The 16,804-nt window shown below is 39.3% G+C and overlaps 1 long non-coding RNA gene across 1 annotated transcript; it reads left to right on the forward strand.

Annotated features, from left to right (window-relative positions):
• The first annotated feature begins 3,109 nt into the window (after positions 1 to 3,109).
• Positions 3,110 to 4,137, forward strand: LOC119773706. The gene is made up of 3 exons (XR_005279447.1): positions 3,110 to 3,167; positions 3,582 to 3,763; positions 3,869 to 4,137. It is a non-coding gene; the product is annotated as an uncharacterized LOC119773706 (long non-coding RNA).
• The last annotated feature ends 12,667 nt before the right edge of the window (positions 4,138 to 16,804 follow it).

Consider the following 16,804-nt stretch of genomic DNA (forward strand, 5'->3'; position numbering starts at 1 on the left):
GGTTTGCCGCCTTCATTAAAAGCAAATAAAAAAGCTTACGGCTATGTGTGTAGCCATATTATATGCTTGTTTATGTTATCTATCTGCCGTTAGAAAGTTGTTTCAGTGCTAGCCTTGCTGCTGCTACATTGAACCATATGTACAAATACCACACAACAGTTTTTTTGTTTTGTTTTTGATACAGTGTAGACTACATTGCTCCTCATGTTTTTTTTTTCCTTTCTTGTTTGGCTCCCCGGTGGATAATTCCACTTCATGTTTGTAGGTGCGTTGTCAAAGACCATTCCCCATTAATATCTGCCCACAGCCCTGCCAACTATATAGAGATTCCACAGAATCAAAGTGGACTCATATTGAGATGGAACCTGCCCTTGACCCTACACCGCCAGCTGATTAGACAGTTGCAAGTTGAGGGGGGCCCATTGAGGTGTATTCAGATGACAGTGTTGCTGTACTTTTCTGCCATGACAATCACTGAGTTTAAAGGGATAGTTCGGTATTTTTGACATGAATCTCTATGGCATCCCCATCACCAGCGGCATGCAATCACACTGACTTACCCCTGGCAGCGTCCTGTGAGCAGAGTTCTCGTCCAGTTTTGGTCAAGCCAAAAGTAGTCCGGCAGGTTTTTAGGAACAGCGAAATAAAACTTTTCTCTTCCCAAAACATTATGTGTTCAAAAGAGTGATATTTTCTTATCCCAAAAACATTGTAGTGGAAAAAGTCACACGTCGTTATCACTTGGTCCTATTTTCTCTCTGTTCGTATCAGTGCGCGCCGTCATTCAGACAGCGAGGGCCCAACAACAGCCATGTCTCCCTCCGCCAGGCACATAATGTTTTGGGAAGAGAAAAGTTTTATTTCGCTGTTCCTAAAAACCTGCCGGACTACTTTTGGCTTGACCAAAACTGGACGAGAACTCTGCTCACAGGACGCTGCCAGGGGTAAGTCAGTGTGATTGCATGCCGCTGGTGATGGGGATGCCATACAGATTCATGTCAAAAATACCGAACTATCCCTTTAATAAGGCGCTGACATAACCAGGTTATTTAAGGAGGTATTCCCTTTGATCTCCTCCTCCATTTTACATGTGACTAATCTATCTCTGAAACAGGGATATGCACCAAAGGCCTTTAAGGAAGATGTAATTAAACCTCTGCTGAAAAAACCGTCTCTTGACCCAGATGACTTGGTCAATTATAGACCTATATCCAATCTTCCAAACTGATCTAAAATTCTTGAGAAAGTAGTTCCTAAACAAGTTTGCGATTACTTACACCATAATGAACTTTTTGAAGAGTTTCAGTCTGACTTTAGAGCTCATCATAGCACTGAAACAGCTCTGGTAAAGGTTGCTAATGATCTTTTCATGGCCTCAGATAACGTCACAGACTTGTATCTGTGCTCGTCCTGTTGGATCTCAGTGCTGCATTTGATACAGTTGATCATAATATTCTTTTAGAAAGACTTGAATACTTTGTTGGAATTAAAGGTACAGCACTAGACTGGTTTAAATCTTATCTATCTGATCGATTTCAGTTTGTTCATGTTAAAGAGAAATCTTCCACATGCTCAAAAGTTACCTGTGGAGTACCACAGGGATAAGTGCTAGGACCAATTCTCTTTACTATAGATATATACTCCCAATCGGTAGAGTTATTGGACAATAGGGGTGTAAATCACACCCATCATGATTCGATTCAGTATCGATTTCCTGACCCAACGATTCGATTATTTTCAACACTCAAGAATACACCACGATATGATTCGATTCCATTAATTGGTTCATTTTTTTATTTTTTATTTTTTTTTACCTTACAGGCAAGACAATGTTTTAAATTTGAAATAAATCAATGAAAGCTGTAATATCGTTATGCATTTTATTTCAGATACAACAGCAAATAACAGAAGTAGAAAAGTTGCAATCCACCTATTCCAATTAAAACCTCGTTCACTGAAAAATAATAATACCCCTGCATTATAGATTCTTAAAGGCTTTTCATGAAAAAATACTGCACAAAATCAGTGCGATAAGTACAACGCAATACCTCGGCTCCAGACGTCCCCGCCCCCTCCACAGACGCTCTGCTGCGGAAAACAACTTGTGAAGTTGGACCAGCTAGAAAAGCGAGGTGCGCGAGAACGCTGGGACCCTTTTTGCACTTGGATCTCCGCTCTTTTAGGCCCTCGTGTCCCTCCATTGTCGGGCTAAACGCCCCCCCACTTCCTGTCCGCCTCAGCCGTATTTAGACCCACAGGGTATAGCACAGACTAGGCTTCAATATTGGGCATAGATCAAAAATGTCTGTGACAAGCTTACTGCAACCGACTGCTGTAAGAGTATAACCAGGAAGCAAGGTAGGAGGGAAAAATAGGTTTAGCACCACCGCAGCACGGGAGGGAGAATTATATCCAGGAGCAAATGGATAAAAATAGACCGGAGGGAAAAAAAAAAAACATAAATTGATACTCTTGCGGACGTGTCAATGCATCGGATCGTCGGCTGTTGAATCGATGCATCAATACAAATCGATAATTATTTACACCCCCATTAGAAAGCATGGGATTAATTTTCACTGTTATGCTGATGATACGCAGCTATATCTGTCTATAAATCCAGATGAAGCTTACGGAGCCCCCTAGGGGATATGGGGAATTTTTTTTCTTTTGCGTTACCTCGCAATACTTTTGCGTTACCTCGCAATACTTTTGCGTTCCCTCGCAAAAACTTTTGCGTTCCCTCGCAAAACCTTTTGCGTTACCTCGCAATAGGGCTTGGTCGTCGTGACGTCACCACTTTGCGTGGTCGCCATGTTGACGGCGCACTTTACGGCTTCCTTAGACTATTGCCTGTGACTAACGCCTACTGTTCTCCCTCTCAGCCGTGTTTTATTTCGTTTAATTTCACCGTAACTTGATTTCAACCATGGTAAACCGTTGCTGTATTGTGGGCTGTAACAGCGCATCACATGATCGCCGAGGGAAAAACCTACAAAATGGGATAACTTTCCACCGCTGTCTTGCCTGGAGGCGCAAACACGGAGACCAAGTTTCACAGATAACAAAAAGTCGTCGGCTAGCTTGGATCGCGGCTGTAAGACGACAGAACATAACTTTCCACAGTATCCTGATGTCAATGCGAGTGTGTTCCCTGCATTTTCATTCTGGTAAGTTAAAGATGCACGGTTTTATTTTATAGCCTACAGTGTTTCCTTCCTTCATCCGTGGCACCACATACATGCATGAACGCGCGCCCAGAGACTGTTGATATAGCATTTTCATCCTCGTTGGTTGATATAGCATTTGATATAGCATTTTATCCTCTTTGGTAGAACACACTGCCAGTTCCTACAAGGACAGGGACATCCCTCTCCATTTTAAAAAAAAACCCTGAGGTTGACAGCTGTCATAACACCACTTATAAATTTTGCTGATCCTAGCGCTTACCAGCCGTCTTGTAATGTAATGTAATCATATAATACAATATAATAATGTGTATATTCAGGATCATTGATAACATTATGGTTCTATATGTGTTCAACACTGCTGCTGTGGATAATAATTTTAAATTGTGTCACCAGGAAAACCAGCAAATGAAATGTACACCTCGCATCCGGATTGGGCACCATCACTACACTTGGGCCACACTGAGATAAAGGCCCCACAGACTGCACGCTATGAGAGACAGGAAAAGAGAAAACGGCAAAGGACTGACAGTACACCTGCGAGGATGAGACAGCTATTGATGACCTTGTTCCACCCGGTAAGCCTTACAGAGCCAGCAGATTCAACACCGTATGTTGCTTTTGTGGCTTTTTCAGCTGCATGATGCACATTTAGCTAAAAGATGTCCTTATTTTATCCATAGTGGAGACACCAGCACCAGCTGAGGATGGAGCTGAGCAGACACCGCTGACAGAATGTGACTTCTGTCAGCGCCGGCGTGCTGAAATCAACCGGCTGCTGGAGGAGAACAGGACCCTGAAACGTGAGCTTGGCCAGAGAAAAATGGATGAAGATTTCCTGAAGGAAGACACCGTCAAAGTGAAATACTACACTGGACTTCCACACCTTGAAGTCAACCACTTTATTCTGGTGTTTATGAATTACTGTATTAAAGAAAAGATTGATGCTCAATATGGAATTGACAATTTCTTTGTATCAACAATACACTCTAAGCAAACATTTAACAAGTGGGTTGTTTTTTAGCCATAGGTGTGTTTTGCATCCATACCCAAAAGCAAGAGGTCTCAAACGATCAGATCCTTTTCAGTGTTTATTTGCAAGTAGTGAAACTTGAGAACACAGTGTAGCGCAGAACAGTGCAGTGCAGTTTGAATGCTTGTAGGTAAATGGTTACAAATAAAAAATGGACGCGATGAAAATGCAGTGCAATTACTTATAATAACATAGTATGTATTTATACAAAATGTTCAATCCTATTAATAAGTCGGTCTTAATGAAACATCAATGGAGAAATGGAAAGTGGAGATATTGCAAATTATTATACAAATCGTAGTTATAGTAAACATTAACAGTTAAACACTGTTAGTGCAAATTCTTATATAAGTATTTATAATAATATGCATTACTTAAATTGTATAAATAAAGGCTGCGATGCAATATGTCATGATATACAATAATATAATCTATAATTGTATAATAATATAACAACGTGCAATAATATGCAAATATAATAATACAATGTAATAATACAAAATACTATGCTTTTTATAAAAAATGTCTATGTATAAAAAAAATTCCAAAGTAATAAAAAATACGTATTTATGAAACATCAATTACAAACATAAAAATTGGAGGTAGATCAAATTAAGTAATAACAGATATCAATAACATTTGAAGTAGTGCAAATTATTACTATAGTACACATTAAAAAACAATGTTAGTGCAATGTCTTATATAATTACTTTTAACAATATGCATTTCTTAAATTGTATAAATAAAGGCTGCGATGCAATATGTCATGATATACAATAATATAATCTATAATTGTATTGTAATATAACGACGTGCAATAATATGCAGCTGCAATGTCTTTCACTGTCTCACAGTGCTGGAGAAGGACAGCTGGTGGAGCATTTTCAAACTTTGGGTCGCGCAGACGGTCTTGCAGGGGTTTTGGGATCACAGCTGGCTGGACAGGAGCAGCATAGTTGTGAAAGTAGGGCTTCACTGTGGACATACAAACTGACCTATGGTTCTGAAGAACAGGGAACATTGACGATAAGTCGTCCAATGTGGCTTGGGCAGTGCGTCTGCTGGCCCGTGCCTGTAGGCCAGGCATGGGAATGTTGTCATCGATGACTCTGTCCAGAGCAATCCTCTGCGCTTTGGATGAAGTGAAGTCCATCTTGTGGGCGACTTCACCGCTGACTTTGTTGATACCTGCTGGTATTTTCCAATAAGCTGGCACATCTGTCACAGTCTTTTTCCCACGGATGCGGACTGCTGCCTCAATCTTAAACAGCAGAGCCCCAACATGTGTGCATGCCTCTGCAATTCCAGCCATGCATGTACAGTGTGCACAGCAAACCTGCCCATCGTCAGCAATGATGACCCATGGCTTCAGGGGAGTCTCATTAATGCGCTGAGAGTGCAAGACCTGAGGAGAAAAAAAATAGACATAAATTATGCAGGTAAGGACACCATTATATTTCATTCTATGCAGGAAAGCAGACGTTAACCTCAACCCCTCATGCATGTGTATACATATCATATAAATCACAGTTATACAACAGTAAAGTATAACAACCACGCTGTTATATTGTTATATCACTTAAAAGAAAAAGAAATGAAATGACTGAATGATTTAAGCTCAAAGTTACCCGTTACAGTGTTTTATGAGGTCAGATTTAATAACCCGCAGTCAATACTGCACTCATTTTTCTAAATAGTTCACTTTGAAAGACTGATTCAAACTAGGAGTTAACTTGAATGGCCACAGCACTGCACTATTGTTTATTTTTTTATATTTTGCGGATCTTTGACTATTTAATCTGTTCCTTAAAATTTTATTAATAACAATGTTCAATAAAAGATTTTCAACAAAATACAGATGTAACACCTATCCAGTTTCTGAATGATGGTAAAAAAATCTTGTTTCTACCAGCAGCTAGGGGAGACTAGATTAGAAGATGGTTCAGAAAACCTGTTAGGACACATTTTTTTTCTAACACTAAGTATCAAACAAATGCTGATTTCTATTTCAGCAAATTATTCTTAAAATTTTTTTGAATATTTTGAATAAATGTTTTGATGAAGATTTGAGATTCCTTTCACTGAATGCATGGTCACAAAGCTAGTGTTAAGCTTGAAGTCTCTGGCCAAGCTCACGTTTCAGGGTCCTGTTCTCCTCCAGCAGCCGGTTGATTTCAGCACGCCGGCGCTGACAGAAGTCACATTCTGTCAGCGGTGTCTGCTCAGCTCCATCCTCAGCTGGTGCTGGTGTCTCCACTATGGATAAAATAAGGACATATTTTAGCTAAATGTGCATCATGCAGCTGAAAAAGCCACAGAAGCAACATACGGTGTTGAATCTGCTGGCTCTGTAAGGCTTACCGGGTGGAACAAGGTCATCAATAGCTGTCTCATCCATCCCAGGTGTACTGTCAGTCCTTTGCCGTTTTCTCTTTTCCTGTCTCTCATAGCGTGCAGTCTGTGTGGCCTTTATCTCAGTGTGGCCCAAGTGTAGTGATGGTGCCCAATCCGGATGCGAGGTGTACATTTCATTTGCTGGTTTTCCTGGTGACACAATTTAAAATTATTATCCACAGCAGCAGTGTTGAACACATATAGAACCATAATGTTATCAATGATCCTCAATATACACATTATTATATTGTATTATATGATTACATTACATTACAAGACGGCTGGTAAGCGCTAGGATCAGCAAAATTTATAAGTGGTGTTATGACAGCTGTCAACCTCAGGGTTTTTTTTTTAAATGGAGAGGGATGTCCCTGTCCTTGTAGGAACTGGCAGTGTGTTCTACCAAAGAGGATAAAATGCTATATCAAATGCTATATCAACCAACGAGGATGAAAATGCTATATCAACAGTCTCTGGGCGCGCGTTCATGCATGTATGTGGTGCCACGGATGAAGGAAGGAAACACTGTAGGCTATAAAATAAAACCGTGCATCTTTAACTTACCAGAATGAAAATGCAGGGAACACACTCGCATTGACATCAGGATACTGTGGAAAGTTATGTTCTGTCGTCTTACAGCCGCGATCCAAGCTAGCCGACGACTTTTTGTTATCTGTGAAACTTGGTCTCCGTGTTTGCGCCTCCAGGCAGGACAGCGGTGGAAAGTTATCCCATTTTGTAGGTTTTTCCCTCGGCGATCATGTGATGCGCTGTTACAGCCCACAATACAGCAACGGTTTACCATGGTTGAAATCAAGTTACGGTGAAATTAAACGAAATAAAACACGGCTGAGAGGGAGAACAGTAGGCGTTAGTCACAGGCAATAGTCTAAGGAAGCCGTAAAGTGCGCCGTCAACATGGCGACCACGCAAAGTGGTGACGTCACGACGACCAAGCCCTATTGCGAGGTAACGCAAAAGGTTTTGCGAGGGAACGCAAAAGTTTTTGCGAGGGAACGCAAAAGTATTGCGAGGTAACGCAAAAGTATTGCGAGGGAACGCAAAAGTTTTGCGAGGTAACGCAAAAGAAAAAAAATTCCCCATGTCCCCTAGGGGGCTCTGTAGAAGCTAACCCATTACATAAATTACAGGCATGTCTTGAAGACATAAAAACCTGAATGACTCTTAACTTTCTCCTTCTGAATGCAGACAAAACAGAAGTTATAGACTTTGGACCAGAGTCTTTGAAAAAGAAGCTGATTAGTCAGTCACTTCATTTGGATGGGAGAGATCATATCTCTCCTATCCTGGCTTCTCTTCATTGGCTTCCTGTTAAATCCAGGATAGAATTTAAAATCCTCCTTCTCACATATAAAGCCTTAAATGACCAAGCTTCATCTGATATCAGAGATCTGATTGTTCCTTATGTTCCTAACAGAGCACTTCACTCTCAATCTGCAGGTTTACTAGTTGTTCCCAGAATTTCTAAAAGTAGAGTGGGAGGCAGATCTAGATTTAGTTATCAGGCTCCTCTCCTGTGAAACCAACTACCAGTTTTAGTCCGTGAGGCAGACACCCTGTCTACTTGTAAGGCTAGGCTTAAAACTTTCTTTTTTGATAAAGCTTATAGTTAGTAAAGTTATGCTGCTATAGACTTAGCTTAGACTTCTGGAGGACATAGGGACCCCTATTTCATTCTATCTCTATTCTCCCACTCTGCAGAATCTGTTAGTTCAATCTCTAACGTTCTGCTCTCTCTGCTTTTTCTCATAGTAGCTTCATCTAGTCTGTTCCTGTTTGGCTGTGACTGCTGCCATCAACACCTTTGTTTATAGATGCTGGAGATCAGCCTCTTACTGTGACTGGCTGGATGTGCTCTCTTCAACCTCTGACATGGGAGCTGGCTCGGAGCTTATCTGTCTGGCTTTGTGTTTCCTGGACGAGGCCATATAAAACTGTATCTGGAGCGTGTAACAAAAGTAATTTGCCTCTGGGATTATTAAAGTTTTTCTGATTCTGATTTACAGATGCTTTTTGTATCTCTGCTTCTGTCTCCTTGAACCCTAGTTGGCCTCAGATGGCCGCTCACACTGAGTCTGGTTCTGCTGGAGGTTTCTTCCTGTTTTAAGGGAGTTTTTCCTCTCCACTGTCGCTACAAGCATGCTTAGTGTGAGCGATTGCATTTCAGTCAATGAGTTGATGCAATCAACTGGTTTTCCTTAGAAAACTTTGAATCAATTTGACTGGATGATCTGGTGAACTGTAAAGTGCCTTGAGATGACTTGTGTTGTGAATTGGTGTTATAGAAATAAACTGAACTGAATTGCAATTGAATTGCAAAGTTCCTACTCTGGACTTTAGTAAGTATAAGAAATGCATTAATTATTTTAACCCATTTAAATCTTAATGCATTTATTACATTTTCTTTAAACTGAGGTGGACTGTATCTGTACATCCTGTCATGCAAAGGATTGTGTTGATGGGACATAAACCATAATAATAATTTATGACAGTGAGAACCAATATCCATGTTTCCTCCTCTCAACCAACTGCCTCCATAGGACCCCTCCCAATGGCTCGGTGCCTCGGTCCCCCACAGAGCTGAGAACAGTAAAAAACCACAGCAGAGAGGATTTCTTTCTCTTTCCGTCAAGCTGCTGGGGGGTTCACATTGGAAGAGGACAACACTGTGGTGTTAGGCCCAAAAGGCCCAGATCACCAGAAAACCCAAGGATAAGCCATGGTGCTTGACATTTCAGAGCTGAACTGCTGCAAAACAGACCTTTTTGCAGCACATTTCACAGATTTTCAGAATTCAGATTTTCAGTCGCTACAAGCATGCTAAGTGTGAGGGATTGTATTTGAGTCAATGAGTCAATGCAATCAGCTGGTTTTCCTTTAGATAGAAAACTTTGAATCAATTTGAATGTATGATCAGTTTGAACTGTAAAGTGCCTTGAGATGACATGTGTTGTGAATTTGGCGCTATATAAATAAACTGAATTAAATTGAAATTTAAGTTGGAGCTGCACTCTTATTTCAGAGTATACAACTAAATAAATACATTCATAAATTATCCTTGAAATAGTTTAACAATTGAAATGGTTAAAAACCAACTCTGCAGTCCAGTAGTTCCTACAGGTTCTCTGTGTGTTGGGAGCTGGAGTAGTACCACCTTCCTCCAGCAGAGTCCGCCGTGGAGCCTCCTGCACAGCTGAGGCTCATTCCTTCATCAGAGGATCCACACTATAAAAGCTGTCTTCAGACCTTGCCTCAATGCCGCAGTGTTGAATCTAGTTGGTTAGCACCTAAGCCAATAACCTTCTGAGTACTTTGTTGATTTTGAATCCAGACTGGATTCTAACCCTTTTTGTCTCTACTTTCAGGAAACCTGTTTTTCTCCTGTGAAGCTTTGGAAGAGCTTAACCTGCCGAGTCTGCCCTCTGAGCCTAACCTGAAGACTCTTCTTTGGTTTTCCATGCAGCTCTGGACCAAGAGCTGGAAACTCAAACCAAGGTCTGCCCTCTCTCTTGAAGTAAGACACAGAAGCAGCTAACGGACTCTGCTGAACAAACAATCTCTGGACCCAACAGTTCTCCTCCCGAAGCTTTAACCAAGAACCCTCAAGGTACAAACCTGAAACTCTCAAAGTCAAACTCTTCTGATCCAGCGCTAACTGAACTGTCTCCCACGCAGATTCCAGTGAACCAGCCCCCCAGGCCTGAACCAGTACCAGTGTTATTTTCATGATCTTGTGAAACAATAAACCTTTGTTAACCATTCAACCAGTCTCTTTTCCGTGGGTTCTGCATACTTGGGTCTCACTAGTGAACCCATCATGACACTGTTCTTCTGGCTACGTTCCTGATATAAATGATCATATAAAAGGAGAAAGATCAATAACTATAATGCAGTAGTTTATCTTTGGCCCTGGCTCTTCCTCCAGGTCGCTTCCTCACTTCACCCACTACGTCTGCTTCTCCAAGTGAAAGTCATACAGACCCCCTCAGGCCATGGCAGAGGTGTCAGTCAGCTAGTTGTAAGTCAATGTATAATAACAAAAGTTGTGAAAATATTTTATGTTATAAGGCTAAATGTTGGTTTAAGTCAAAGTTAAAAACCCGTTTGTTTAGAACTACCTTTGACCGTTGACGTTAAACTGCTAACCGAGGTACTACTATTTTACGGTTGTGTTCAAACTGTTCAATTTCTTTCACTACCCTCTTTTATTCTGTTTTCATCTTTACATTTTTTTTATCTATTTGTTATTCATGTAAAGCACTTTGAATTATTTTTGTGTTGAATTGCGTTATAGAAATGAACCTTCCCTCCTTTGCCTTGCCATACTTTAACTGTTCTTATGAGCTAAATATCATACAATTCTAGCTATACATCAGTAGTGGATCTTTTGAATAGAAATTTACAAACTATTGCAGTTACATTTGTTAATAAAGATATTTTTCAAACTTTTTTTTGTACCAGTCTGAGACACATTGCCTTCCAGATGTGCAGGTTGGAAAAGATTATGTGTGAGTAGCATGAAACAGATGCTACTTAAAAAGAAGACCTGCTTCTTTATAATTTAATGCTTTCAAGTGAGGGGATGTCAGACATGTTTCCCTGCAAATCATCATTAAAAATGATAAAAACTAAAGAATAAAGTATTAAAATTTGAAGCCTTAAGTGACTGTCTGGAGAAAAACAGGAAGGGATGTGTCACCTCTGTAAAAGGTAGAAAAAAGGGGAAGTGAATCTTTTTACGAAACAAGCAAAGAAATATACGGTGTGCCTGCAAGAGCTACTGTGATCATGAAGGAGAGAGAATACTTCCATCCCCAAAGCTGTAAAAAACAAACCAGAGCCACATATTATTTTCCTATTCATATGAAGTAGGCCAAGAACATTTATCAAAAGTACACCATTAGTTAACACCTGACATGTGTTATATCACTATACAATTATAATTTAGGAATTTTACATATTGTTGACTTAATTTAAGTTAAAACTACCGTTTTCTATAAAATTTGAATTAGAACTGAAGAAAAACTGTTAAATTAATCTGTACAAATTAGAGCATTTTTTTTTCTTTGTTGAGAAAAAAAAAAAAAAAATTTAAAGATGAAAGCTAGGATCCTATCTTAATACCAATGAAGTTTTCACCTTATTGTTTTTGAATAATTAGTAAAACAGAATTTTTAAAGAAAAATAAATAAATAGATCCAAAGGATCTATAAATAACCATGTCTGCTCCAGCGCATATAATCATTAGAATTTGGCATGGGGGGGCTTTGGGAGATTTTTTTTTTATGGGGGTGGGTGGGGGTATAAACATCTCCTTGAAATTAGTTTTTGGAACTTGGGATGTATGTAATAATTACACACTGGAGCTTTAAAAAGACCTACCCAAATTAAAGTGAAAATTTTAGCTATTGTAAAAAAATCACAAAATACGATTAAAGGCACTTAATTACAGTAATATGAGGAAATGCAGCTGGTTTCATTTCACCCCTTTTGTAAAGCAAAGTATTGCAATCAACCCACCTAGAGGAAGAACTTTACAGAACATATTAGTAAATCTGAGAAAGAGGAATCAACAACCTCAACCTGAAGTGCGAATGGCAGAAAATATGAGACGGATGAAGAAACGGAAGATTGTTTTATTTCATCAAAAGACAGCAGGAGGAACTGAGAAATGGAGGGAGAAGCAGAAAGGAGGAAGAATTCATGAAAAGAATGAGATTAACTAGAAATGTTCTGATTTTTAGTAAAAAAAAATTGACAATACTGTTACTTAGAGATAAAATAGATGAACCGTCCCATGATAGAAACAATACTTAATGCTGCAGTTTCCAAGGTGTCTAAAATATCTACATTATGTGAAAAAAAAATATTAGCACTCCAGAAAAATATCACCGAATTAACAAAGGCAATCATTGTGTCTCGTTGAGGATAAATGTGTCCATTAAATAACCAGAATGTTGGTCATTGTCCTTAAGAATATGTTTAGTAACCGTCAGAGATGAACCCAATTCCTGTAAATGAGGACAGGATGGGCTGAGTGCTTCCTCTTTCTCATCTTACACAGAAGCAGGTATAGAAGAGGAAAACAAAGCTCAGGATATCTTTGTTTTTGAAGATCAGGTGGATTACACTGCTTTTGACAGATATTCAAGGTAAATTCAAATTTGAATCTAGCTTTACTGTTATTTAGTGAGTTTTTCTATCTGTGAGGAGAAAGAAAAATGAACTCTGATTGGTTCTCTGCTCACACAGAGGGTTAATTCATCTTGGTGTCTCCTGCTCTTTTTAGTGTCAGCAGCAATAAATGTGTTGATGATTAGTTGTGGTTCTATAGAGCCTTTGATCTGTTAAAACAGAGGTGCTTGATCAAAACAGACAAACATCCATAAACAATCTGTAGCATTTAGAAAAGTCGCTTCAACTAATTAACATAAAAAAATAAATTACAAAATTCATTTTCGAGAACGCACTATCCATTATAGGGATATTCAAAGGGCAAATACATAGCAGTTGTTTTTCTTCCGATCCTGTCGTTAAATTATGCTAAGTCGGAATAACTTCCCACATACTCTTTGTGTTTAATAGCCGTTTAGCTTTTCTTTCATAAATTTCAACTTCCAAGGCAGCGAGCGCGCACCTTTGCATCAGTTTGAACCGAAAGGTTTAGCAGATTAGGAGAAGGTGCGTCTTGGACATGCGCGAGGAGAACAAAGTCACAGGAAAATGGTTTGGAAACATCCACAGTAAATATGTCTCTGGAAAATCTGAAACACAACATTCAAGAATCCTGATGATTGTTGTTTCATGGCATTCAAGACAGCCTAACCATTAAAACTGGCAATATGTTGCCTACCTATACACCCACCGTGACTGTAGTCATAACATCTGAAAAAGGTTTTGATGCAGCATAGCAGCTGAAGTCATTATAGTCACGCATACTGGCTATTTAACGGGTGGTCAGTTCTGGTTACAAAAAGCTAGCTCAAGCTTCTTGCCACTGTATTAGCAATTTCAGATATATATGCATATTTAAGCTAAGTAAAATGAATCCCCAGTAACAAAAATGCTAACATTATTGCACTAGTTTAGTAGTATCTTGTCAGCAACTCAACCAAGTAGCAAAAAAAATATTAAGAAATTAAATAAGCACAAAGCTTACCTTTCTTTATGCACTGTCCTAAAATGCTGGATGAAAGTCTATGTAGTGTTTGCACTCTCCGTAACTGTAAGATTGCAGATCTTATAGGTAGCTCTTTTTTTATTTTGCGTTGACGTGTAATCTTTGTAGCCAAAATTCATGATTTTTGCAGGCAGAGTGGTCTTCATCTCTACTGATCACTTATATGACCAGATTTCTGAAATCCAATCTTAGGACATTTCAAGCTTGTAGATAAAAATAAATACATATCATGAAATTAAAAAAGGGGTCAGGGACAGTGATGCTTTCATCCATTTTTACATATGTATTAATATTACAACAAAAATCAAGTGTAAAATCATGGAATTTGACTCTCCTATTTCCTAAGATTAATAAAATTAATCAATCGAAAGATTGTATTAGTGCCATCTGGTCATTCAGTCTTCTCTGTCTTCTTTTCTGTCCTTATCATTTTCTTTTTAGCTGACTGACGTCTGCCTGCTCTTTGTTTTACATTTCTAAGTAGATTTTTCTTCCTTCTCTTCAAATGATCTTTCCATCAGTGTTCCTATTTTCCTCCAATCACATTCAATCTTCTTCCTCTCCTCTTCTATCAATCTTACCCTAATCTAAAACACGGACATAATAAAATCAAAATCCCTTCCAAACATATATAATCTCATCATACGTATTATGATTATTATGATGATGGTAATTATTATTATTATTGTTGTTGTTATCTCACCTCATTAAATACTAAAAAAGCTAATCAGCACAATTATCGGAGAACAAGGTAAAAGCAACATGATAAATGAGCATTAAAAAGGTGGTTATCTCTTCCTCCATCATTCTCAATTCATGCAGATCTTGTCTTATTCAGTTTTCCTTTTATTGCCTCCTATTTTTTATAATGAGGAACTGTCATATAGAAACTCAGGGTTAGAGAAGTATACAGTACCAAAGCTTGGAAGTCTATGATCATTAATCACAACCACAATACAGCAAAACAACTTATAACTCTACTTTCAATAACTAACTATCTAAAGATATAAACTAAAGGTCACCAGTCAGTTCTAAAAACATCTTTAGGTGAACCCTTGTTGATCCCTGGAGAATAGGGTTGCCAACCGTCCCTTGAAAAAAGTTTGGTATTTAGAAATAGAAGTCCCTGTTCCGTACTCAGTAGAAAAGGAACGCACTTTGTCCCATTTTACTTTAAGGGGTAAAAATAATAGTCAGTAAAAAGCTAATGGAAAATGTAGGAATAAGGGCATGTTTGTCAAGATGCTTTTAAGTGATCTGACCCACATGCAGAAAACCACTCAGAGAATGAAGGGATAGTTTGACAGGTTTACTGATGAGAATCACAGGAAGTAGAAACTTGAACTCAGAGAGCTGATTAACCGGAACTAGAAGTGGAAGGGAAGTTCACAATGGTTAGTTCAATGGCTGTAGGCAACTGAAAAGAGTTCTTGAAAAATTGAGGAAGCAGGACTCACGTTGGAGGGGGTCTCAGTCTAATCCTTGAATCCAGAAAGTGTGGGTTATCCAGAGGAAGGGCAACTCGTTGGAGGGCGGACAGGTTGGTAGTGTTGGACCCTGAGGAGTAATTAGAGCGGACTGCCACTTAGAATTCCGACGGAACTTGAACGGGTCGTGTGGAAGTTTACCCCTGCTCAGTGTGAGCACAAAAGATCCTTCCAAGGGGAGAAGGCCAAACTTCCAGTCTGTGGGAAAGCGTCCTGCCAAAAGGCAAAGGCAAAAAACAAAGTTAATCTTAGAGAAAATGAAGCTCAGGTTAGACTCAGCTAATGTCGGCTTGGCTAGAGTACCCAAAACTGGCAACGATCCAGAATTCAATTCAATTCAGTTTATTTATATAGCGCCAAATTCACAACACATGTCATCTCAAGGCACTTTACAGTTCAACCAGATCATACAGTCAAATTGATACAAAGTTTTCTATCTAAGGAAAACCAGTTGATTGCATTGACTCATTGACTCAAATACAATCCCCCACACTAAGCATGCTTGTAGCGACAGTGGAGAGGAAAAACTCCCTTTTAACAGGAAGAAACCTCCAGCAGAACCAGGCTCAGTGTGAGCGGCCATCTGCCGAGGCCGACTGGGGTTCAAGGAGACAGAAACAGAGATACAAAAAGCAGCTGTAAAAGGCGGCCCCGTCCAGGAAACACACAGCCAGGCAGACGAGCTCCAAGGCAGCTCCCATGCCAGAGGACGAAGAGAGCACATCCACTCAGTCACGGCCAGAGAATACCCTCATCCCATTAGTCGTGCCAATAGAGAACCACCCAACCAGATTAGCGCCTTACAAGGATTCTCCAATCATTCTGTTTGATTTTATCTGAGCCTATTTCCTGCCAGCTGCAGCCAATGGTTTGTCTTACTTTTTGTTAATTAGCTTGGTTTATGTTACATTTCTAGTCCTCATCTTTAGGAAAACAAACATATCAAAGCCCTTTTCATTAACCTAAGTACAAATCAAACATTTATCAAAATGATCAGCCCATTTCAAATCAAATAAACCAATTAACACAATTGGTTTATTTGAAAGAGTATTTAGTCAGCCACCAATAGTGCAACTTCTCCCCCTTAAAAAGATGAGAGAGGCCGGTAATTTTCATCATAGATATACCTCAACTATGAGAGACAAAATGAGAAAAGAAAATCCAGAAAATCACATTGTCTGATTTTTAAAGAATTTATTTGCAAAATATGGTGGAAAATAAGTATTTGGTCAATAACAAAAGTTCATCTCAATACTTTGTTATATACGCTTTGTTGGCAATGACAGAGATCAAACGTTTTCTGTAAGTCTTCACAAGGTTTTCACACACTGTTGCTAATATTTTGGCCCATTCCTCCATGCAGATCTCCTCTAGAGCAGTGATGTTCTGGGGCTGTCGCTGGGCAACATGGACTTTCAACTCCCTCCAAAGATTTTCTATGGGGTTGAGATCTGGAGACTGGCTAGGCTCTCCAGGACCTTGAAATTCTTCTTACGAAGCCACT

The sequence above is a fragment of the Cyprinodon tularosa genome, unplaced genomic scaffold (assembly GCF_016077235.1).
Source record: "Cyprinodon tularosa strain WSP-4 unplaced genomic scaffold, ASM1607723v1 ctg78, whole genome shotgun sequence".
In the NCBI taxonomy this organism is placed as follows: Eukaryota; Metazoa; Chordata; class Actinopteri; order Cyprinodontiformes; family Cyprinodontidae; genus Cyprinodon; species Cyprinodon tularosa.